Source organism: Cardiocondyla obscurior, linkage group LG02, assembly GCF_019399895.1.
Source record: "Cardiocondyla obscurior isolate alpha-2009 linkage group LG02, Cobs3.1, whole genome shotgun sequence".
In the NCBI taxonomy this organism is placed as follows: Eukaryota; Metazoa; Arthropoda; class Insecta; order Hymenoptera; family Formicidae; genus Cardiocondyla; species Cardiocondyla obscurior.
This window is the reverse complement of record NC_091865.1, coordinates 3,007,756-3,033,021: the sequence shown is the minus strand read 5'-3', so window position 1 is coordinate 3,033,021 and position 25,266 is coordinate 3,007,756. Positions and strand designations below refer to the sequence as shown.

At 40.5% G+C, this 25,266-nt stretch overlaps 1 protein-coding gene across 7 annotated transcripts in view; it reads left to right on the top strand.

Moving 5' to 3' along the window:
• Positions 1 to 25,266, top strand: part of Kn (EBF transcription factor knot) — a 115,598-nt gene that overhangs the window by 13,527 nt on the left and 76,805 nt on the right. For 5 of the 7 annotated variants that reach the window (XR_011547717.1, XR_011547714.1, XR_011547716.1 and 2 more), the window contains exons 2-8: positions 9,365 to 9,542; positions 19,736 to 19,808; positions 20,005 to 20,178; positions 20,660 to 21,059; positions 22,538 to 22,715; positions 22,864 to 23,047; positions 23,564 to 23,761. The gene's annotated coding sequence lies outside the window, so the exon portion shown is untranslated. Of the gene's footprint in view, positions 1 to 9,364; positions 9,543 to 19,735; positions 19,809 to 20,004; positions 20,179 to 20,659; positions 21,060 to 22,002; positions 22,350 to 22,537; positions 22,716 to 22,863; positions 23,048 to 23,563; positions 23,762 to 25,266 lie in introns of all 7 variants that reach the window. The other 2 variants (XR_011547715.1, XR_011547718.1) reach the window with 2 other exon arrangements.

Genomic DNA, 25,266 nt, shown 5'->3' with positions numbered 1-25,266 from the left:
GAAAGAGCAGAACGATTAATCAGCTGTTGGCGAGGCGGAGGAGAGCATGTCCCTGAGGATACAACGAAACTCGAACAATGTTTCTTTCCTTCGAACTGCGTGGTCGCTGGTGAATCGCGTGAAAACCACCGATTTTCTCGTGAAAGAAAGCCACGCGCGTGAGGCCTTCGATGACTCTGCAATCGGTCCAAATATTTGACTTTTCGAGGTCCCAGAAGAATGTCGGGTTGGATTTTGGTCAGGTACACGCTCGTTGAAGTTCTCTAGAGAGCACAGATATGTCGTCTAAACGATATTTTGTCTACACACCTCGTTTATTTTGATATATCCTTTTTTAGAACTTTCCTTTCTAGTAGCTTAGCATAAAATCACTCGATTAATTCGAAAGTATGCCGAGAATAAAATTAATTAATTTTGACGACAATTAGCATGATATTTATTTAACAAATCGATTTTTTTTATTGGGTAATATAATTTTAAGTCGGCTTCATCGTGTAACTACTTAAGCTGTACTTATGACGATTCGTTCGGAGCTCTTGGAAACGCGCGTCAGTTCTCATCAGCATGACTGTCACGAAAAAGATAGCGGCGAAACTCACGAGCGAACGAAGTGCAAAGTACGTGAGCCGTGCGTTAGTTCGCCGCGCGAAACCCTGAGATTTACGTGAGTTTTACATTCCTCGACACGACCAGGACGATCCATCATTTACCCGTGTCCGACTCACAAAAGTATCATCCCCTATCGGCGGTAATCCCGCGGCTTCTCGCATCTCGAGCCTGGCATCAAACTTCCGCGAAGAACTCTGGTTTTCCCCTTCGTTTCTACTTCGAGCAGCCTCCCTTCTCCCGCTTTTCTCGCCCGGCCGCGAACGTCCGGCCGCCGTTGTCGCTGTTTCTTCTCCGTCTTCCGACTGAAGAAGCCGGAATGTTCTTACATGCATCACGGTGTCCCGCGCCCGGGTAACATCATCTCGCCAGAGAATACGAAAATCCCGCAAAGCTGCAGCGGGGCCTCTGGTGGCTTCCTAAGGCGCGCAGAAGCCGCGAGAGCCACGGAATTTCATGAGGACCGCCGAACCGCCACGATGAATATTTCTCCGGGTCCACGGATTATCATACGAAATGAGATTGCGCTTGAATCATTGATAAACCGCCGCACGGCCGATGCCGCAGCTCTTGAGATGCGCGAGCCGCAAGTATCGAAGGCGACGACCGCGATTTTTCTCGCCGCGACTCATCGTCGGTGGATATTTAACGAACGTCGCTACGGTTTCTCTATTTTTAAAATTATTTCTATATTTGATATCCATAAAAAAAAAAATTTTGATACAATACTATAATTTTTACTAATAATTCAGTCGCGCAGAAAATAATACAAACTTTTTTAAATTATTAACACGATAGTTACTTCAAACAGTAATTTAATCTTACCATGATTTTGATTTATTGCGCGACAACACGTGAAAAAATATAAAACAGTCAACGTAATAATATTCTATGATAGATAAAAATAATTCGTATTAGCTTCGTGCGCCCGCCTGATTAATCGTTACGTCTTATAATTACAAGTAGGCTCTGCTCTCCCGAAAACAATGTGACAGCTACGATTTTGTACACCGAACGAATTCAGTACAGACGGAGGGGGAGGAATACGATCGACGGAATGAGACGAATGCACAAACAGACGCACGTCATTTATTCGACGTCCCCCCCGTCGTTGTTTGCATCCTGCATCCAACGCCCCAAATAATCGCGGCCGGTCCTTTTCACCCGCTGTGCTACCGAGCCTACCGACAAATTGCACCCGGGCCCTCCTGGGAATCCTACGAAGTTATGACCGAGGCTGACGACTTTCCGACTCCCGTAATTACCGTTCTACGCCCGTGCCCTCCCGAATTTGTCCCAAAAGTATTGGGAAACCTCGCGCGCGTGCACGTAGACATCATTCCCGAAATATAGTAGAGATTGGCAGCTAATCTACCAACGACCCGCATCCCCGAAAATTTCGCCGTGTAACTCAATCTTTCATCAAGCTTAATTCTTAAGACATAAATCCCAACAGCTCGCCTGACTTATTTACTCTGACTTACTTATTCGCAACAATATCTATTTCAAGAAGCAACAAAGATTTGCTGTTTCCGGAAAGATTACAAATATCAAAGGATTACACGGTTTTAAAAATATAGATAGTATCTTTGGGAATATTATTAACCGAGCGCGTTATAAAAATTAAATTTATTTAAACAAAAGAAAAAAAAAAAAGAACAGCATTTCTTTAAGATATAGTAAAGTGATACAAAATCGTGTGTTGCGATACATATAAAAATCATACGATTATACGTCCACCTCGAAGCGCATACATACTATTCTGAGGTGAACCCAGTAGTATAGAATTACTTTATCCCGACCACATCTCCGATTTGAAAGCATCGGGGGTACGAGGATTAATGGCGGACGTACTTTCGGTACAATAATAAAAAGATATCGAAAGATGCGCGGTGCACACCGGTGCATCGTGGGTTCGCGCCCTTCGCGTCGATCCTGTGCATAGCCCGGCCGTCTTGCCGCGTGCAAAGGGGGGGTGGGAGTGAGTAGGAATAGAGAGACACCCGGGGTGTACTAGGGTTTTCAGGGGTATATAGGTGGAATATCGCAAGGAAAGGCGCACAGTGGTTGCGCGTACGGCCACCCGGGGCGTGTCCGGTACCGCCTTCGCAGCTTTCAACCCCCGTGAAATCCACCAGCCGCCTGGGCCCCCACTCCGGCGGGGCCACCTATGCACCTTAACTCTTAATTTGCAGGGACCTCGGGCTCTTAATTGCAGAGCACAGCTCCAACCTCCTGCACCTGCGCGATGAGAACGCGTGGCTGCGGCCATCCGTAAGGCCATCGACTTCTAACATCGCGTTAAGCAAACCCCAATCGCTTTTAGATTAATTTTGCAAGGCAAAGAGCTTCGTGCGTTTCACTTTGCAAATTAAAGGATCGCGTAACAAAAAACTTAACGTAGGCACGGCGCGACTTTATTAATGGTAATCAATAAAGATATTTATTTTATATATCGTCGGAACACGTACGCTTAATTTAATTATCAATTTTATCTACGGTGATAAAATTTATTTTAAATACCTTATTGCATTGTAGTTAAAAAGTAAATGCTCCTGAAGGTCTCTCAGACGTAATGTAACGTGAAACTCGATCGTAATTCAACGACCTATCTTTATGATTCATAACTTAATACTTAGTTCTTCAAGTTCCGAGGCAAGAAGATATTTATCTTCATACAGTTTTAATATTGTCTGCAAAAACCGCTGTTCCCTGCTCTCTCTCATAAACACGAAAATCTCTACGTCTTCTATTTCAATTTTCATTTAAAATATAACGTGTTTATAGAATTAAATTTATATTTAAAAAATATATATCGATGGACATATTTTATATAAAAATTCTTACAGAAACTAAGACATTTTAAAAGAAAAAAAGAAATATTAACTTTGATAATTTTGATGAATAAAGTTACTGAAATTCTTGAATATTCATAACATATATAAATAAAAGCATTAATCAAATAATATCACAATAATGTTGACGGTATGAATAACTTTTCCGTATAACTTCGCAGAATTTTTGAGAGACACGTGAAATATTATTCTATCGCGCATTTATTTCTTCTGTAATAATTCAAACTTAGGTGTTTTTTGTCTTTTAAAACTTGAAAATAAATTGGGATGCTGACAATCGTGTATTTTCAACCGTGCCAACGACATCGCATGTGCGATAGAAAAATATGCTCGTGTATTATTTAGGGTCGCGACACACGGTGTCTCCGGAGACTCCACGGTAAGGCGGGAACCAACGTCACAGGTTTCCATCTATCCATCTGCATATGCTTTGAAACGTGGAATGCACGAAGAAGGTAGTACCCTACATGGATCTGATCTATACGCTTTCCTACCTCGAAATCGGGCAAACGTGAAAATCGGTACGCGATGAAAAATATCTCGAATAGCGACGAATATTTTACAAATAACGCATACAAACCCGACAGTTTCCCTTATAGAACGTAGACGTCTCATTGCATTGTTGAAATAACATACCACCGAAATTTACAATTACCAAAACGTAAATTATTTTTTTTGCGTAAAATTAATTTATATATATTATTTTATTTTTATTTATTTTTATTGTTTGAATATCTTTAAAAAGAAACAATATTTTTTTTAAGTAGACGATAGTATCTCGATTGCTTTTTGCTGTTAAAGTATTTTTAATATTTCGGAAACAACCCTTTGATCGTGACACAAAACCGAAATGTCATAAGGGTTTGGTATCTAAGACTAATAGGATTGGGAGACCAATCAAAGTCTTGCCGGAAGTGAGAATGCCAAGCGGTTAACCCCGCGTAATAGAGGTCAGTTCCTTCGGGGCCAGAACTTGGACTTTGGAAACTGGTCTACCCTCTCGGAAGAGTTCGCATCAGCTACGAATCGTTTCACTGTAGATTGTAACTTCGATCCGGTAAAACCTAACTAAATTATCTGTAACATTATTATACACATAATATGTTACACATACCGCCGATAAATACTACATTTCTCTTGACAATATCGAGTGAAATTATTTTAAATACAGTGGCAGTGCTCTTTAAATCTTTCATAACGTTACAATTACATTTAACAGAACATTTAAACTCGACAAAAAAATCTTTCTCACATGGTCGTATGTAATTTTTATTTTTAAATATTTATATACAGATTTTTTTTTTTTTAATCGCGTGTAAATTCCAACGCACGCGTTTCGCTTGCGATGACTCGATCAAAGAATCGCAATGACACGATCTCTTCAGCGGAGTTGAACGTGCTAAAAGGCTTTAATGATTTACGGAAAGTGTGATCGAACGAACGCGATCTCCGGCGCGGAACCGTCGAGCGTGGGCCGTCCCGCGGGACGCTGAATTTCGGAGGAAAACCGAAAGGCGCGGTAGGTCGAGTTAACGCTATAGCTGACGGCACAGTTGTAGCATGGTCTAACCGACCTTTTCACTTCCTTCCCCTGGCTCCTCCGCGAGCGCAGTCACTGCCGCCAACTCTATTTATCAAGTACGTTTAATTTTTTCGTGGGCACAATCATACATCATCCTTGAGGCGTGATCCGGTTAGGATCGGAGGGTCGGGCTCGCTTCCACAGACGTGGTAGGATTACCAACCGAGAAATTCACCGGAAAATGGCGTTCCGTCCTCCCCCTCGCGCGAATAACCGTGTTCTCCGTTGCAGTCCGGAATTGCCACTGATAGATCGACCGTGCCGGTCGCTCAGCAAAACTGTGCTGCCTAGGTCGCTACGTATAACATCGTGCAGTTTTAAATCGAGCGAAAGGATAGCTCGGAATACTCTTGAAATATAAGTGAAGCTCGACGGCAAGATCGACGTGAGAGGTGCCGTCGAAAGAAACTTTTCAGAAAGTCGTTTCTATCTAGTCTGACGCCCTGTGTCACGATATCGGTATCTCTCGATCGAGCCTGACTGCGGCGAATTGAAATGACACCTGACATGGATACGCAAAAGTTATCCATTAAACGCGCATTCCAAGAAAAGCCAAGTAACTAATAAAAAAAAAATATATATATTGCAGTGAAGCAATTTACAATTTTATCTCATTTAAGACTTTACAGTTTTTATTTCTTACGTGCATGTGTAGTATTTCTTACGTATATCTAAATGATATTTTAAAATCATTTTTTAAATAAATATAATATCAGGCTATATTCAATGATTTCGCATAATAAATCTATATTTTAATGTCACGAGTTTACCGAGAAGTTCACACTCAAAACTATGAACAAATAGTATAATCATTACGAGAACGAGTTTTTCTTTTTAAGATCTAAATTCTTGAGTTCTTCGACATGGCCATATGCCATCTTCTGTGTATAAGATCATGTCAGAAACGAAAAGGAAGGTTGCGGCTGGCAGAAGCCACGGTAGCTGCGGCTCAACCCCGAGAAATTATGGCTCTTGTCACGGCTGTTCATTTGTAGATGGAGTTTTTGCTCCCCGAGGAGGCTGCCCCAATCACGAGCCGCGGAAATTGCACCCCCTCCTCATCCCCTTCCCTTACTTCACCTACCCATCCTCTCACGAAGCCCCGAGAACCACCCCTTTCCTCCTCACCGTTTTCCACCCTCTACCTTCGCCACCAACTTCCCCAACCCCAACTCACCCTACGTTCTCGCCGACGCCTTACATTCTGATATCGTCGCGGATCTATTGATGCCCTTGTGCGGTCGTCTCGAGATGATTTATCGAAAATTGGAAAACTGACGATTGTCAATCGTCACCCCCTTCCTCCACATAAAAAGACTTGTGACTCTATTCTATTGCACAGTGAACTTTTACCAGCCCCCTTGCAGCCAGTTTATTATCGGAAATATCATGCGTGTGAAAATAAATACGAAATAAAATTACGCAATTGGTTTTTAACGCGATAAAATTTATTTTAAAACAAATAAGTTATAATATGTAGAAAAAGAAAATTATCGATGATGCGTTAAAAAAGAAAGAAAATAAAGTATCGAATATTAAATTACATTTATGTGCTCTTCAAAGATATTGCATTGACGTAGTTTGAAAAAAATGCCGGAGACATCGTGCACGCTTTTTCTATTTAAACCGAGTAGCATTCTCGTAATTAAAGTAGAAGGATACTTCGAGCGGGAGAGTGAGGCCGCGGAAACACGTCGCGAGAAAGAGACGGTAAGTGGAATCCATCACGATGCGGTAACGAAGGCATCAGCTGATGACACATTTTAATATCTTAAAACAGGAAGGCTGGAAGACTCTACTTATTTCTTCTCGTCAGACCTTGCCTCTCTGTCACCGCGGAGCAGCAAAAAAAAAACCGCACCATGCATTATCATTCTGGTTTTTCAGCTTTCGTTGAGACATAGCAGGGAAAGAAAAGGTAGAGAGGCCTTGTATCGGAGGGTGAAGAACACGGAAGGGGGTGGGGAGGGGGAGGGAATAGCGAGCGATGAGCAAAGTCCCCAGGTGGCTGCAGAGTGCGATGATTAAGCTCGCATTTTAATCAAAGACCCGGAGTGAAAAGTCCTGTAGTATGGAGATGATAGGATTCCCCGTTTGACAAATCAAATCGGTATTTCGTGCCGTTCTTTAATAATACATTTCTTTTTTTTTTTTTTTTTTTTTTTTTTGTCCGCGGCAGGCGCCCTGCCATCGCGCCCGTCTGCTCTTTTTGTTGATTTCATATCAAAATTCTTTGTCGGCGATGTCTTCCGCGTGATTTCGTATGGCAGTTACCTCTGATTTCTCTCACCGCCGCTCACTGAAAAGATTCCCTCGCCACGCCAGAGTTCCTTCAAGGAGGAATTGAAATCTCCGCCGAATTGGGAAAGAATTTCATCGATCGCACGTTAATCCGTAAACAATTGGCGGGAGGGTTGTGTTTTATTTTATATTTTTATAAGTATTCGCTTCTCATATGTTCGGTTACTTTTTTTGGTTGCGTATAATTGAAATTGTTGCTTGTGCATTCACGGACAGTGCGACGGGATGAGGGGGAGAAGGGGTGAGAGATACCAGGATGAATTTCATGAACTAAATTATTATAACGGGCGAGGTGCGAGTAGTCGCGAGCTTTACGACTCCCAGCATTCTCGTATAGCTCCCTTAGCTAGTCGGTTACTTGGTCTGAGCTTTCCGGCCCCTCTCCTCCTCGCGTACGAGTCGCGTTGGCACAAGACACGTCGCCATCATCCATACATTATGCACGGACTAATGCTGTTTTTATTCAACGATCTCCGCGCCGTATACACGTCAGTCGGCCCCATCTACGAGACACTAAACCCTCGGGCATCGTTCTTTACGGCGATATAATTTAATTTTTCAGATTTAAGGACCGCCTCTTCTTTCGCGTCCTTGTCTTCGCGCAGATCCCCCAGGCGAAGAATTTCGCTGAAGGTGCTCGGAACATGCGATCTTATAGTTTCCGAATTAGTCCGAAGTGGCGAGAAAAAATAAGTTAAAGAAAGAGTGGGGGGGAAAAAAAGCAAATGCATTTTTCTTATCGTAACGAACGTTTAATTTTTAAAGCTGCTAGCAGATATTAATTTTCATATTTCTTTATCAATTATGCTCGTTAAATATAATTTAAATAACGTGCAATTTCGTCTCGTAATCGTACATATATATTTCAAGGCATGTTTTAACACATTCTCGATATTTACAAAAGAAATCCCCGAATGAGACATCGTTCAGATTTTAAAATGCGCTTACGACGATTCTGCATTTCCAACGTGTACCAGCGCGCTCCATCAGCGAGCCTTTGAAAACTCGGCGACGGAATCCTGGATGCATGTGCATGACATCGCGTCGCCGGAGCCGTCGAATTTAAGAATACGAATGACAACTCGTGCACTCTCCGGCAGACTCGCGACAAGAATGCGAAGAAGGAAGAAGGAATAGGTGAAAGATCCAGAAAAAGAGAGAGAGAGAGAGAAAGAGAGAGAGGCCTTCGAGATGCGAAGGAGCAAAAACCGGTGAAGATGGAGAAAGATGTTGCGATCTCAAAGGGGACATACCGTGGATGATATTTTATTCTTGGCCCTCAAGCCCCCTTGCCTCACTTCCCTCCAGCCACCTCGACATCTTCCGAGTCTCCTCAGTCCCGTTGATGCCGTTCTTGCCGCACCGCCGTAAGTAGCGCCAGCAAACGGGGCTCGAGGCCTGGTCTGATGGATTTCACGACTCCATGGGGTCCCCTCAATCCACACTCACCCTCACCCCTGACCTCCCGTTTCAACCTCCGCGCGCTTTTCCACACACGTTTTCACGTTTCCACGTATCCGCTCACGTTCACCGCGGTAAGTGCGGAGTGTCTTTCTTCGCTTCCACATCAGACCGGCCGCCAAATTTTCGTAGCTTCCATCACGCATTACTGGACAAGATCTATCGGCCTTTAACGAACGTCAATAAGCGAGAATATAGGATGAATTAAGCCTGAAATCTAACGTTCTTTCTTCTGAAAGATATAAAATTTTTATTACAACATGTAACGAGTAATATGACGGATGCAAGCAAATACAATGATAAATTATAAATTGTTACACGTAATTGCACGGTTATTTAAAGAATTGAAACAATTATATATGTGTTAAATTTTTTTAAGATTATTATTACGTTTTATAAGATTTTTTTTTAAGATTATTATTACGTTTTATTTTTATATTTTTTCAACATGGCAGTACACTTATGTGTGATTAGAATTATTTAGAATTATTATATATTAATTAGAATTATTTAGAAATAATTTATTACGTAAATAATAATATGCCGATTTTTCAAACAGATGCATGATTATCAAAGGAACATCGTAGGATGGTCAATAAAACCGTGATATCGCCATCTCCTTGGACGATTCCTCTCACTTTCCGTCGTACTTCGCAACACCATAACACGATGGAGAGAAGAAACGTTCCGATACGCGGGAAGGATGCGATGGAAGGAGGTGCTATGGGAAATTCAAGGTAGGTGTAAAACCTTCCTTGGTGACAAATCCATCGGTCGTATTCCGTGGAATTTTCAATTATCGTCTAAATAAAATATCGGCTGGAGAAGGCAAAGGGGGTGAAGGCAGGGTGGTACGATATGACGTAAAACCGCCCTTACGGCGCCTCTAACTGAATTGTACATGTCTCGACGGCACCCTTATACGATCGCATCTTGGCGGAAAAAAAAAACGGCTCGTAAAATTACCGAGTAGCAGTAAACGCGGGAAGAAAGTACGAAATGACCGTGTTAAATTGCGATGGAGCCGTCAGTAGGAAAAAGTTCGTTCACAAATGCTTTCCGAGCTGAAAAGAATAAGCCTCGCGGCCGTCGTGATAAGATTTCGCGATTAAACGGGCGGTACGTCGGCCGCGATATACGCCTCGCGATGTGCATTTAGCGCGAAGATTTATGCGTATCTATGGGGCACGCACATGTCGCAGAGGCGCTTTCGACGGAGCCGGTCAAGCAGACGACGTTAAAGTTTTTAATATTCCCCGTAAACAGGCGGCATCTACCTCTGGGACGAAGTTTGAATTAGCAGAGACATATTCATACGAGGAGTTTGCATCGAGGGTCGTTCCTCAGAGGGCACTCCGTCATCTCACTGCTTCTCGCTCACCTCGTCTCTCCTCCGCGCTGTCCCATGGACGTCCTTAGGGAGAGGCTGGTCATTAATTAAGTCTTTTTGCAGACTGACCCGCACAAGTGGCAACGAAAGCTTAAAAAGCTTCTGGACCTCTATCTCGCCCGTACGACCATATCATCTTTCCTCCCGTCTGATACTTGACGATATTAGGGGGCGGTGTGTTTATTCACGTTTTTTTTTTTTTTTTTTTTTAACTAATTACGTACGACACTTAGTTAAATTTTTGAACGTCTTCGCCGCGTATATTTCAACTCGTGTTATAATCTATTATCGCGATAAACGTAATAATGAAGATCGCCGGAACGAGGTATGAATATGAAGTACTGCATACTGCACGGTAATCCACCCTCGCTGTCCAACGGACGTAGTTTAGGGTCTGAAACTTTGAAGAGGCCTGTAGATCAGCACAGGATCGTAGAACGGTCGCGAGCAGGTTTCCTCCGCATGTTAGCAGCAAATTGTTAAGGGATAGGGAATATACCGTGTACGCGAACATGACATCGGTGCTGTGCTGGAATTCCGACAACGTACGTGGCGTATTGCGCTCATTCACGTATGCAAATAAAGTCTGGACAGACGCAAAAGACATAAAATGTAAAAGACGCGAAACATATTAAAAATATCAGATTAAAAACGGTTCTATTCGTTTTTACATGCATCGATAACTTCAACAGAGTCACTTTCTACTTTTTTGTTTTTTTTTTTTTTAATTATAATTTTTTTAATTATACATCACATAAAATGTGACTAAAATTCGCGAGCAATTATAATAAGACGAATATAAATTATCAAGGAGATTTTATCGATACAGAATTTGTGACGATCGAACACGAGACTCGAGGAGAGGGATATTTTTGACCGCGAGATAGGCTTCACCCTCTCACTATCGCCGCGGTCCAAACGAAACAAACAATATGTTAGCAACCCCCGACGATATTTCGAATTTGAATTTAAATAACTTGGCAGGATCGGCTCTGGGACTTTGGGACCACGCACGAACGTTCTTTCTCTCATTTCCCGCTCTCTCTTTCTCTCTGCCGCGTTTTGCCGTTCTTCCATGTCACCCTCTTTTTCTCATGGCGGTTTCTCCCTTTCTCCCTCCCCTTTTTCTCTCTCTTCTATATGTGCCACGACGGTTGACACTTGCACATACGGACCGTAGGTGACTTATATAGTCGTTACTTTTCGTTACTGAGAGGTGGGACGGTGACCGTTTGTTAATTCTTAATTGATCTAATATTTATAATATCGTCCAGTCTCAGAGACCGTGCCAGATTTCCCCTGGTGGTCAGACTAACGGCGTCGCTGGTATATTGAAAAATATCGAGCCGAGCGTAATGTTTGCATTCCTTTGGTTTTTCACTCCTGCGCACTTTTTCTCTCGGGCATTTTTTGCTCTCTGACCCGGGCACGGCTTGATTAAAGTTTGCACTGCACGCGTCGACAAATACCTTGTGCCACGTAATTTTGCCGCGCGTTGATAGGATACGTTCTTCGGAAATGACTATACTTCAAAGACTCCCAAAGATTGAGAATAACGGTGATTTTTCTTTTCTCTTTTTTTTTATGCATCAATCTCGTTGAACAGTAGGAGAACAAATTTTTTATTCCCTCTGGCGAACGATCTTGAAATCGTACCAGCAATTTACATTAGATATTAACAACGGTTTTATTCAGTTTCTATGTCTAAACGTTTGTTTCATCCCCTATGCTTTTCGTATATACCGGGACCGACCACAAGCCGTCAAGATTTACCCGCGGGCGAGCAATGGCACGTGGCTCGTGCATTATTTCGTCAGCGAGATGGATCCGTCTTCGGGTAAATGGCATTTGGTAAGGACCGCTGAGTAAGTTGACGCCACGGCGAGCGCGTCGAGTGACAACGTTAATATTAGAGAATCCGGTTATCGCGCGCTTAATATGCAAGGGTTAATATGAAGGCGCCCCCCAGGAGTCGTAAGGTGGTGGCACACGTATGCCAGCTACGTCCACGCAACCCTTTACCCGCGAGCAACCCGTGGCTAACACTCGCTGCATATTTCATATTTATATTAACCTGATTAAGACATGTTGCCCCGCGGCTTAATGCAGATATGTGGAGTTTGTTTCTGAACTGGCATTCATTTTAATGGAATTTGTAATTAAATGAACTATGCCGCGCCTCTTTCTCGTCTCGCTCGGTTCGCGTGTGCACGCGGCTCCGCGACCCCTCCTCGCCTCGCCCGCGTAACGTCGTAATCCTTTCAATCTCCGCGCGTTTTGTGCCGCGCACCGTCGCGAAAACGGCGCAACGTAATCCGTTGGCCGGGCACCGCGGAACTAGGTCAACGTGCTCTCGCAAACTGCGAGGCGCCTAAAAAGGTTTTTCTGTACTTTCAACGTGTCTCCCTACCGAACAAGATTCAAACAACTTTCCACACGTCCGCGCTCCGCTGTTTTATAGAAGTATTGAGATAAGTGCGATACGACACACTTTATTTATCGCGCTTAACGCGTGAGCGATGCGGGAGTACCTTTGAAGATTTTCGCGGAACTCTATATCGAACTAACTCGCAGGCAGACGTGCAGAATCGGAAGTGGGAGGAGGGGGGAAATCCATCGTAAAGTGCACCGCCACGTTCTTCTCGAGGAACGATATTTAACGAGTGTCGTTGATAATGAATTCCGTTTGCTACGTGTACGCCGAGCGGTTCATGAATATTGCAAGTTAGAGCGCGCAGTATTATTCGGTTACGAGGCGTGATTAGCGTCTCCGTCAACTCGCATCAAACTTTCCCGATTAATCAACCTGGCCTGCCCCTACGGTGCCGCGTGCGCGCTCTCTCGTTCCCGCTTCCGCTCCCGTTCTCCTCTTCTCGTCCGCGGCCAACCCCTTCGCGGTGGTGACGATGCCACGGTAATGTAAACTAATTAAACTGGAGGCCAGGCACTAATGTGTCCATTATGTCGTCCTGCCCTCGGCCCAGCTTCGCACCGGACCCTCAAACCCTCCTCCCGTCCTTCTTGTTCCTTCGTTACCTCTCGCGGCCCGCTCATTTTCCGCTTCCGCTTTAACCACAATACGGCAGAAACGTTAGGTCGCACAATAACCAAAATTATCCTCTCAGCTCCTGCGCCTCGGATAGCATCTTTAAAATCTTCCCCGGCTGTAAGAGTTCCGTTACGATGGACCACAAACTTCTCGGTCAACTTTAGACGATTCGAGTATCTTATCGTATTTCTTGTTCGTTTACGTAAATTTAACGCCTCATTCTTATATAATAAATAATAATTTCTTTGCATTTTACGTAACGAAACGGTGATTGTAAAATTAATTAAATACGTCGTACGTAAATTTCCTTTTCTTACAACGAAAGTGTTCATCTTTAATAATACGATTCACGAACCATCAGCGAGGGGCGCAATCATTCATTATTAACACTTCCATCTGTCGGTGTATCTTGCTAGAGCTCTCACGATGCTGTACAACACGTTGCTATATTATATTACATGCTACGACGGACTACATAGAAAGTAAATAGTGCATTCTAAACGAAACGAGTGCAGGCTTAAATATGTATAACTATTTAAAGAATTAACAACGATAATTAATTTACTCGAGCAATGCTTATTTTTTATCTTAAAAAAGATTATTTAACGAAATTTCCATCATTCACAAGCACGGGATAAAAATTAAAAATGCACGTTGCATTTACTTGTAACGTTTTTCTTTTCAATTCAAAGGATAAATTAATCTCTACGGAGTCATTCTCTTGCATCGCCACTTAGAAGTGTTTTATACTGCAAAGACTGCACCATAGCGTTTTAATCAAGTGCCATAGCATATTGCGCCCTAAGCTAAATGCGACTCTGTAACATCCCCACCACGGGGGTTCCTCTTACAAATTGCTAGCTATCACACCCCCCGTAGCTATGTCAACGATACGTCATGTCTCTGAATGCCCGACTAGCGAATTCGGCATTAGAACGCATTGTGCTGCAGTACTGTAAATATATAATTATAGACAATTTAAGATCGAAATGCATTATTATAATTTTGCTAAACAAAATCTTACGATTATCTTCTTATTTCGTCGACAAATAATTTTCAAAATTAAGCTCGACGACGCACGAATTATTTTGATTTATAAAATAATAATGCATTAACTTCAATTAATCGATTTTTTTATGTTACTCTTCACTTAGATCGCACAAGAAAAAGAATGGCATATCGGTAGTCATTATAGTTTCACGCGCCAACTGTCACTGCACAGCAGGTTCTATTTATAGGCGTAAAACAATTTTCAGCATAGAAAATCACGCGTTATAGTTTCGTATTATGGCATAACGGTGCGCCATTCAGTAGGGTGCGTGGGGCTACCATAGCATTCGTTACGCTAGTATTCATAAACCATCATAACTTTACTGGCGTGGGTTACAGTCCTCGTTACCTACTCTCTACTACCATCGCGCAAAGCGCACTAGCCTTTCGTCGCCAATGGGTGATCAGAATTAAATGAATTCTCGCAAGTGGTCGACTGTGATTCGTGATTGAAGCGTTAAAATAATAAATAGTTGTGGAAGTGAGACATTGCTAAACAAATAAATTAATCAATAATTGGTGATTTAAAAAATATTAAATTAAAAGAATTAAAAAGAACTGCAAAAGTCTGTTAATCCGCATAGAGTAAATAATCAGATAAAGATTTCTTATGTTATCACATTTATCTTGTTACATATTTGCCGATAATTCAGCAGAGTATTCCTCTTTCATGTTTATAACTGGATTAGTTTGAGACATCCGTGGAGATTACCGTGTATTCAAGATAGTATGTAATTGCATGTAAGCAATTAACTGCTGTTTAAAAGTCACTAATTTGTTTTACAATTTGCAATTAAAGACTGTTTTAATACATACAAGCGTTTTCTTCTTCTTCTTTTTTTATCAGTCTTTTATTTTTATCAGTCTTTTTTTTATTAGTTTTTTTTATCAGTCTTTTATTATCAGTCCGTCTCGTGTCACGTCGATACAAAAATACGCGCGACATCTTAAACGAATATCCACTTTGTTCGATTAAAAAATTTGTCATCTGAGATACTTACAGATTTCTTCGTGGAACTTTAATTTTAGATCTCGACAAGAATACACGCACGAAACAGTATATAACTACGTTGACTGCTATCCTACCTCTTGTACACGTCCCGAACGATAGTTTGCCAGAGATACGGACGAGTCCTTCAGGACTCGCAAACCCAACGGCTGGCCACGGCGCCCACGGGAGAAACCCCAGGAACTATTCTCGAACAGAGAGGAGCGGCGGAACTTCCGAATCCCGCGAACTGCAACTACCGCAGTTATCCACGTCGCTGTTTTTGATAAGGATATTAATAAAGTTTAACACCCATGGCACTCGCGTGATACCGACAGCGCACAAAGAGAGAGATAGGGCAACAGATGCGTTTATAGGCAAAGAGAACGAAGTTCGAACACCTACGGGACGTCCGGCATCCCTTATCGTTATACAGCAGGAACAATTAGCTTAGAATTTTTTAATTATAATATGAATACATTAATATGGCATATATTTTGATATGTCATTTTCTGGAAACCATATAAATCGTTAATTAAAACATAACATGTATTGAGTAATTTAAGATTTAAGTTCCGCTGGCAATTCAAATTTTTAAAAATATTCATGAAAAATTGAGATTCACGACGGATAGTTGAAGCGTTCTATTTTTTTTTTTCTTTTTTTTTCTTTTTTTTTTCTTTTTTTTTCTCGCAGAAGGCTGTCCACTTTTCTGCCCCATCGTCCCGTCGGTTCTCCAAGTGTACAGCTTTCAGCAGAGTCGGCAACAGGAGTTCCTGAAGTCGCGACGAAGGCACGAAGCCGGCTAGTGGCCCCCATAGGGGCTGTGCAGTGACTTTCGCCCCTATCTACCCTAAACCACGCTCTGGAAACGTACCTCCACCCTCCTATAGTCACATCACTACCACCGTGGCTTGGAGCCGACTTTTGAAAACGCTTTTCTCTTCTCTTCCCTTCGCTCCTCTCACTGTGTCCTGCTTAATGCTGGAGACGATATGCCGAATGCCTCCCGGCAATGTTTTAAGTTTGATCTAGAGACGTGCATTATTTGAGCAAGTCGTTTCTATATCTTTTTTAAGTAACTCGTCGTAAACTCGTCAAAATTTTGCTGGATAAAACGAGACGAAATACATCTAAAAGAGAATACGCGAGATGAGATTACGATTAAAAATTATTTTAGATTAAATAATATAATTTGCCACACAAATTTTTTATTTATAAATCAAAGTAATATACTTACATTTTTTTTTACAGTTATAACATAAACTTAAAAAAATTTCTTAAGACTTTCGAGAGTAAAAAGAAAAAGAAAACAGCATATTTGCTTGCAGCTAAGAGCACAAGTTCTTCGTCGACAAAGAAAATTACCTGTGATGTAATTTCCTTTGTAAAGCGATTCACTTTTAATTATAATCGGTGTCTCTTGAGAGTTTCTTCAAGTACTAAACTTATTAAAACGACGAAATCTAATAAACTTTTCGTGATTTTAATAAACTTTTTAGCGCAACGTCTGTCTTCTTTATTATAATAATTATTCAATAATAATGCGTTGTTTTATTACATTAATTTTAAAATAACGAAACTAATATTTACATATCCGCGTTTAATAATTCTTTATCAAAATGAACGATTATTCAACGATTATTTAAATATTATTGCCGGGCACCGCTCGAAGTAGATTTCTCCACCAATGTCAGATTTGCATTTAAAACAACGAAGTAAATTCACCTCGCGTAGTACGAAACAAGGACACCATTGGGAACACAAACGAAGTGAGAGACTGGCTTACGCCAGCTCGTAAAACGTCGCCGGGTATTTTAATTGGCAAAATATGCTAAAAGTCGCGATCATGACAAGATTTATTTATACGCTCTTCCCCCAATCATCTACACACACAAACTTAGCATGCCTACAAATGTTTTAAAAACCGAGAGATTATATGGACCGCCAATCTGTCGACGTTGTTTATGAGAATTTTACATACAACTATTGAAATAGAATTTTAATTACTTTATAATGTAATTAATTTATACGACGAAAGATATTTATGCAAAATCATTATTTTTGCAAGTAAAACAAATTATAGGTCCAAGTAAAAGAGAATCGACAGTATATTAAAAGTAATCGTAATCATAATTTTACAAATTTAACAACATATGTTCTAATAAAATATTTCTAGACATTCTATCTTTTTTTAATAAACAAAGAAAATTAATAAAAGTACAGCTGAATACGATTTTTATTTTATCGAGTCATCGCGATTAGCAAAAATTTTTTTCTCTAAATAGCATAAGCCGTAACGTTTGGAAAATAAATTTGTGCTCTTAGTTTAATGTCTGAATAATTTTTATTTCACACAATAGAATAATAATTTGCTCTGAGCGGTCAACCAGCGGTTCGAACCTGGCATATGCTACTAGTTATGATTTATAGTTTCTTTTTGTCGATCTTTCAAAAAAAAGGAAAAAAAATACGAACTCTTTTTTTTTCCTGTTTCTTGACAGCATCTTCCTGACCAAACTTTGTTCGCTAGAAAGACCAACGATGGGGCGGGTACGGCTATAGTCATGGGTAAAGTCCCAGGACGTTCAACAGTAGATAATCCCCGGAACAGAAGATCGTCCAATTACGGTTCTAGTAACCCAAGAGTCATTTGTATTCATTTCACTCTTACATCCTTGTTGTGAGCGGATGAATCTCGCAAAATCCTATTTTGCCGTTGCACGCCTCTTGCATTATCTTTTTCTTTTTTCTTCGATCAATTTGTTCCTCTTTTTCTAAAATTACAATAAGGGATTATGGGACTGTTAAAGAGATTAGCTCGCAATTTTATGGACTCTTTTTTTTTTGAAGATTTAGCTAATTTCGCTTGTTCAACATTTTAAAATTTTAATGAATCGAAAATACCAATCGTTGTAACACTTTTTACAATTTTTAATATAATAGTGTAAATAATATACGTAAAGCGCGATAATAAATATGCTTTCTATATCTTCGAGAAAAAAGAAAAAAATAATATTGCTAATTTGCCTGACTTAATCCCATTACATATTGTTATTAATGACGATCATTAAACATTTTCATATTACTAAATAGACTCCCACGAGGGCAGTAAGCATCATGTGTGAATTAACAATTTTCGATCCATGGCTAATTTATAATATGCGACGAAACAAGCATATTAACTGTTTTGCAATAATAATTCCTTTAATAGTATTGCAATAATAAATATAAAGCAAAGATGATGAAAGAAAGATGACGACGAAAAAGACACTACAGAAAATAAAAAATTAAAAAAAATACGAATATTATATTCTTACGAAAGAAAGGTGTCAAAAAGAAATCGATACGTTGATCAAAAGCAATAATAGGAAATGCACATATGACGCGGTCTTTATGGCTCGTTGCACTCGAAAGTAAAGCCGGGAGGCACGTTTATAATGGAGAGAGTATGCACTTGTCCGTTATACTGCGGTCTAAAATCTGATGCTCCCTACGGATACCGATAGCACCCTCGCTGATGGCCCTGTTGCCCCTCGAAGTGGATGCAGTATCTCTCCGCTAAACAAGTTTGAGAGATAGCGCGAAAATGACAGAGAAGGGTGAACGAGAGGAGAAGGGAGTATCCTCGTGATGAGATGACCACATCTGCTTGCAATTGAAGCAAGTGGCTCGATTTTTATGATTGTGTGGCTTCCATTGATTACCGATTGTAGAATGAGATTTTATTTACTTGAAAATTACTACGAATCGATAAACTTTACTTACGTAGACGCGCTGTAAATGTAACGTCACATATTAATATAATATTACGACTTTTATGGAGATTAAATTTTTTTTTTAATATTATTTAACGCAGCTTGGTTTGTTATAAAGTTTAACAAAACCTTGTTGATATCTCAATGCATTCGTAATTTAAGATAATATAATCGCGCAGTATAGACGGTCTATTGGCTATAAAATAAAGAATAAAATTATCTTTCGTGGTAAACTAGGAACGAAGTAGGGAAGCCTCGCTAGGATCGTTCTCTTTATGGATAAATGTTAGTGGCTGTTTCCATACAGGTAAGCAGATATGATGTTTCAATAAGAGACGGCAGTTAGGCGTCTCTAACGTGCATTTTGGTCTCTAGGCATTGTCATTCCCGTATCTGAACGACCCTCATTCGTAACGCTATCGCGAATATCTTGTACGATCCTTTTACTTTTATATACGCGACGTGTTATTCTTGATATTTCCGAAGGTATGTTTATTAATTTATGAAATTAATTATAATTATACAGGGAAAAATTTCTTCTTAATCTCCGTGTAATTTATTAATTAAATCGTGTTATTATTGCCAAAAAAAAAAAAAAAAAAAAATACATAAAAATAAAAGAAAATTAAAATGTCAAAAATTCTAGTAAAAGGAACTTTACGAATGAGACATTCTAACTCTTGCTTTTGTAACAGGTGTCCCGCTGCTACCGACAGAAAAGTTTACATAAATGATGAAGACGTCCAACTCGCGGTGAGATACCACATAGTAAGAGGAATACGACGATATACAAACGAGAGAACGAGGGAAAGAGCCTTTGTCCTCGGCATGGGGTATAGGCACCGAGACGCCTCGTTGGTCACCAAAGGACGACGTCTCTCTTTCTCTCTCAATCTGTCATAGCGACCGCAAAGGTCGTCTCTCTGTACCATTCCTCTTCTATCCTGTACCTCTCTGTTTATAGACACCAGCGCAGCTACGAGTCCATAATCCAAACAGAGGGTGCCGTATTCACTCACCGTAACCATCAGCCATGTGTTCGTCTGCGGATACCTACCTTCCGGATATATTCGGGTAAACGCCTGTCAACGGAGTGCGCAGATTTCTCGAGATTTATCTTTCTTCAAAGGACATTACGGTAAGATCTTGGACATTTTAAACATTTCTATTTGAGGTTTAAAAAATAATTGACTGAGAAATAAAAAGTACATTTTTTTTTCTATATATTTAATAATTAAATTTATTTATTTATTTTTAATTATGGAATAAATATGATACAATTCATGTTAATATTTATATATAATGTAGAAAATATTTTATATTATTTGCAATATCAATACGCATATATTGTGGCTCATAATGATGGTTTTGTAATTTGTCTTGTAGCCAAAAAAAAAAGAAATAATGGCAAGCATCTCCAATTTTTCTTTTCTGCTGCAAAATACACTTTCGCAAACATTTCAGGTTATTTTAGGACCATTTAAACCTTAGAAAAGTGATTCATCTCTTTGTCATATCTGTCATCGAACATTAATAACGCCAGTTTGACAGCACATAAATCTTAAGTTTGACTGCACCATACTAGCAAGCAGGCACGAACTATATACCATGTGTTTCAGAAAGCGCATTTGCACCCGAGCGGGCAAAAAGAATTCCGCCTCTTCGCCATATCACCCCTTTCCGGAACCCCTTTTGGTACTCTTGAACCCCTGCTCGAGTTCGGCCACGACGCTAATTCATAGTCGGTGACATCTCATTGCCTTCGTATCAAGTACTATTGTGCTGGCTAACCGGACCGGTTGGACGACTGTTGTGCCTCTTTCAAGCGCGACATTGGACGTCGAAAATAGCACCTGGCGGAAAGAAATGCTCAATGAACAATTTCTGCAATTAATCCAGTTATACGTCTCAAATGTTTGTTTGGAAACATCGACATTGCGTTATATCGCCCATGCCTGATTGATGTCAGATCAGAATAAAAAAAATCGCACGAAGACGTTAAAGAAAATCTCCTCTCAGGTGAGTCAAAAGTTTAAATTAATATTCTCTTACATATTTATTATTAAATATTCTCTTAATATTTTCTTAATATTAAATATTCTCTAAATATTCTCTTAATATTAAATATTCTCTTACATATTTAATAAAATTTCTAATACTGCAAAGTAATATTTCAAGTTTTTCTTTTTATTACGTTATTTAAGAGATGGCGTATATTTTTTTTTCTTTTTATATGAATGTTGCTTATAAATGTTTGATTACTAAAATGGATTGTAAGTAAGTTAGTTTGACAATAGACAAGCAGAATAGGTTGAATATCATCTCGATGGGTACAGACAAGTATTGTCGGCGAACACCTTTACCTTCATAATGCTCTTATTCGCGCGTTTGTGTCTTGTTTGTTTATGCCTTGTTATGAAACGCAAGCACGCTTATGTGCGAAACACACTACTGTTTCGTTCCTCTCGATACCTCTCGCTTTACCCCTCTTTGCCGTCCGCTCGCGCTCTCCTCTTTCGACGGGCTCTCTCGCTCGCTGTCCTGTATGCGAAGCAAATGTATCATATCACACGGGCCCCTAGGGCTGCATTACAAGCCCGATCATAGTACGTTTCCGGCTGTATTAATACGCCCGTAAAAATGCAACCTCTATTTCGCGACTCCGCCGAACTAAACCGCCCGCTAATTCCATTTGCCACGGGCGAAAATGGGGTGCGTATGCATCCAGGATGCGAACATGCGGCGTTATAATCATAAATACGCACCTTATAATTCTACCTTTTTTCACGTTTTCTTATCGCGGTAAAGAAAAAAAAAACATTCGAGAATGATATTTCGTATTTCATATATTAAATAAATATTAAGATATTAATATCTTAAATAAAAAAATCGGTGTAATGCTTAAATTAGCTGTTGATCGATGTTATTTATTGCCTTGTTGTTATTTAATTAATATATACAGGCAGACGGTCTTTACGATTTTCCCGCGCTTCATCCGCGACACCAGCGCTCGTATTCGGGCCCGTCGTTGGCGCTCGGTGACGGTGCGGGGAGATGAAGGGAGACTCTAGCGCGCCGACCAATCAGAGCGCTCCTTTCATCGCCTGATCGCGAACAGTATCCGCGACCCGTTACGCAGTCAAGGAGATACGCCTACGCGAAGAGCATCGTTTTTCGAGATGAGGATGTCGAGGCATCTCATCATCGTGCACTTGTGCCTCGCCTCGCCCTTGAGGCCGTGTAAACTGCAGCGTCCTGCACAGAACACTGTCGTTGTCCGTACACCGACATTCGACCGGGCAAATAAAGGTAAATCGTCTCGTACTTTATTCCGCCATAATGGCTCGAACGCTTCGCGTACTTGTAGTTGGGCGACGATACGCGAGCATCGAAGCTGCATCATTCGCGATTGAAATAACTCAAATCCCAGATCAATTTTGCGTACACTGATCGGAAGTGCCATTGGATAGATTTAATTTTCTTGATGGATTTTATAGGAGGCGATCTAAATTATGGAAGTTGAAAGGACAAAGCGATTCAGAAAGCTCTGGAATGCAGTACTTTGATCTGCATGGTGAAAAGAAATACGACGATCGAAATTGTGTGATATCTGCACCTCGCCACGGAAGGAAGGATGGAAAATAACCCACGCTAATCTAACCAAACGCTTCAAATGTAAGTAAACCGGCAACATGCCGTCAGCCGTAGATTACTCAATTTTAATTATCATATATTATATGCGTACGATTTATTCTAATATTATAAAATCTATCACGAAACATTGTTTCAACCAAATTTTTTAATTTTTATATATATATTTTAGATACAACAATATAGTGCTCGGATACTAAAGAATAAACTGCTGGTCAATTATCTCCTGGCATCGTGTTCGACGATAGCAAGTCGTTCCCGCGACGGGTGATGTACGTAGATAGGATGAACGAGGACTCGGGGAGTACCGAGTGATAATAAAACCTGAACAATCAAGCGGCACGTGTAAGACGGAGGTAAAGTGAACACGGGGATACACGAGGAAACACAGAATACCTTTGCGTCTAGCTAGAAACGAAAGATCCTTGTGGATGAGCGTGCAGGGCGGGAACGATAAAAACGAACCTTTACGACGTGACGGAATTACCACCATCCGTCGAACGTCGACCAGTCGTTTTCGCCCTGACCGCTGATTTTATCTTTACACTTATGCGTGTAATTATACTTCAAAAAGCACTACAAAGTTAACAATTCGTAGACGCAAACAACACGCTGTTTTTTCTATTCTCTTAATTATTTTTTATAACGCTACATTGCCGTTCTTGAAATCTTTATACAATATTCTAGTACATTGCGGGCGTTTAACTCGATGTTTGCTAATGATAAATAAAATAATTTACGCTTAATTAAATTGGCAGAAATGTAGCTTACGTCGAAATTGCAGCGCGTAGGCCGGGTAGGCGGTTTTAAATGAACGACAGCGATATTTACGCGACATTTCGAAAGCTGCCAGTGTAATAATGGATTTACAGAGAAAACATGGAAGCGTGGCAGGCCGAATCAAGCCAGCGTGAAACAAACAGTGGATATTGCACGCAATGTGTCGCGCCTGGATCCAGAATCAGTCCTCTGCAAACAGGTTAATGTGCGAAATACACACATCCCGCTGTGGCTAATATTGCGAGAGCTATTGGAGAAGACCCTAATGCGTGGTCCCGCCATAAGCAAAGGTAATTTCATAATGATTAAGACTTTACTACGATATTACACCATTGCTCGTTCATCATTTTTATTAATAAAAAATAAAAAAAGATCTAATTAAACGCGCGAAATAAAATTTGTTAGGCAAAATATTATTAATTAAAAAGACGCGATAAAAAACAATTTACACGTACAATAAGCGACTAACGTTAACATTTTTTGTAAACAACTGAATAAAAAAACGTCGACGAACGAGACATCAAACGAAAGGAAATAACAGCGTTCAAATTAAAGGCGTTGAGGAGACGAGGAAAATCTTTCTCTCAAAACGTATATCAAAGACAACGCGACTAGGCAATGCATCGTAATAAATAACGCTAATAATACTTCGATTTTAATAAAATATTAAGTAACATTATAATTGCCCTCGGTTATGAAAGTCAATATTTATTTAATTTTGTTTACGTGACTACTTTTTGAGGGAATAATAAGCAATCACCGCAAGCGAGTGGTAAAAAGTGCCGCAATAATTATTTTAAACGCCACCGTTAGCAGCGCGAATATCCGGATACGAAAGGGTGGACGGTATCCACGGGATTTTGTTTCGAGGGAGAGGCTGCGCGCAGTGGGATACGGGTGCGTTTACGCAATTACTCGATATTACTGCTCTGGGCATCGGTAACTCTGCTAGCTCTTTACCAATAAACGCATAATCTCGTAATACCATTGATTTTCAATTCGTTATTTACCTGCCCTCGGCGGGGTTCTCAAATGGAAGAAGTGATTCTGCGCAGTTTAATCGGACCGCTGATTCGAGTATCGGCTAACTGGCCGCGAAAGCCGAAACGAATATCGTGGAAAGTGTCATCGCGGGAATAAAAGTTTTTCGCCGGTGTAACGAAAAATCGGCAAGCCCGCGGTCATAATCGTAAATTTTCGCCGCGGTGCCGCGATAAATGTTTCAAAGGAACGGGAGCGCAAATTCGTCCGCGTGATATAAAGCATTCGAATGAGAATCGCGGCGCAGTTAGCGCGAATGACTGCTCGGTAATTACAACAAAATACGCTAATATCACCCACTCTATATGAACCCTGGGTCAAGTGACCCTACGCGGTGCATCGGTCCGTGTGTCGATGCAACAGACCATACCAAACAGGTAATGCATGCGTTATTAACATTGGCAATTTTTCGTATTAATTAACCGGGAATATGCGGTAGCATCCAATTAAAGCCGATAAAATGTACACATTGTACGGCGCAATGAACGGAAAGAACCTCATTTGCTCTAATACATAAAACATTGTGTATACAATAAGCATAATTTGACCGGCGTAATTCTTCTCTACGAGGAAAAATGGAACAAATGCCGCATTTGCCGGAATTTATAACCGTCGTGTTTATCACGTTTATAACTGATCTCATTTGCGACGCATTAATAATAAATAGCGACAAATCCGATCTAAAATGTGCATATATCAAGCAAATTTTGGGGCAAGACAATCCGGCATTTCGTTAAATTCGCTTTCTACGATG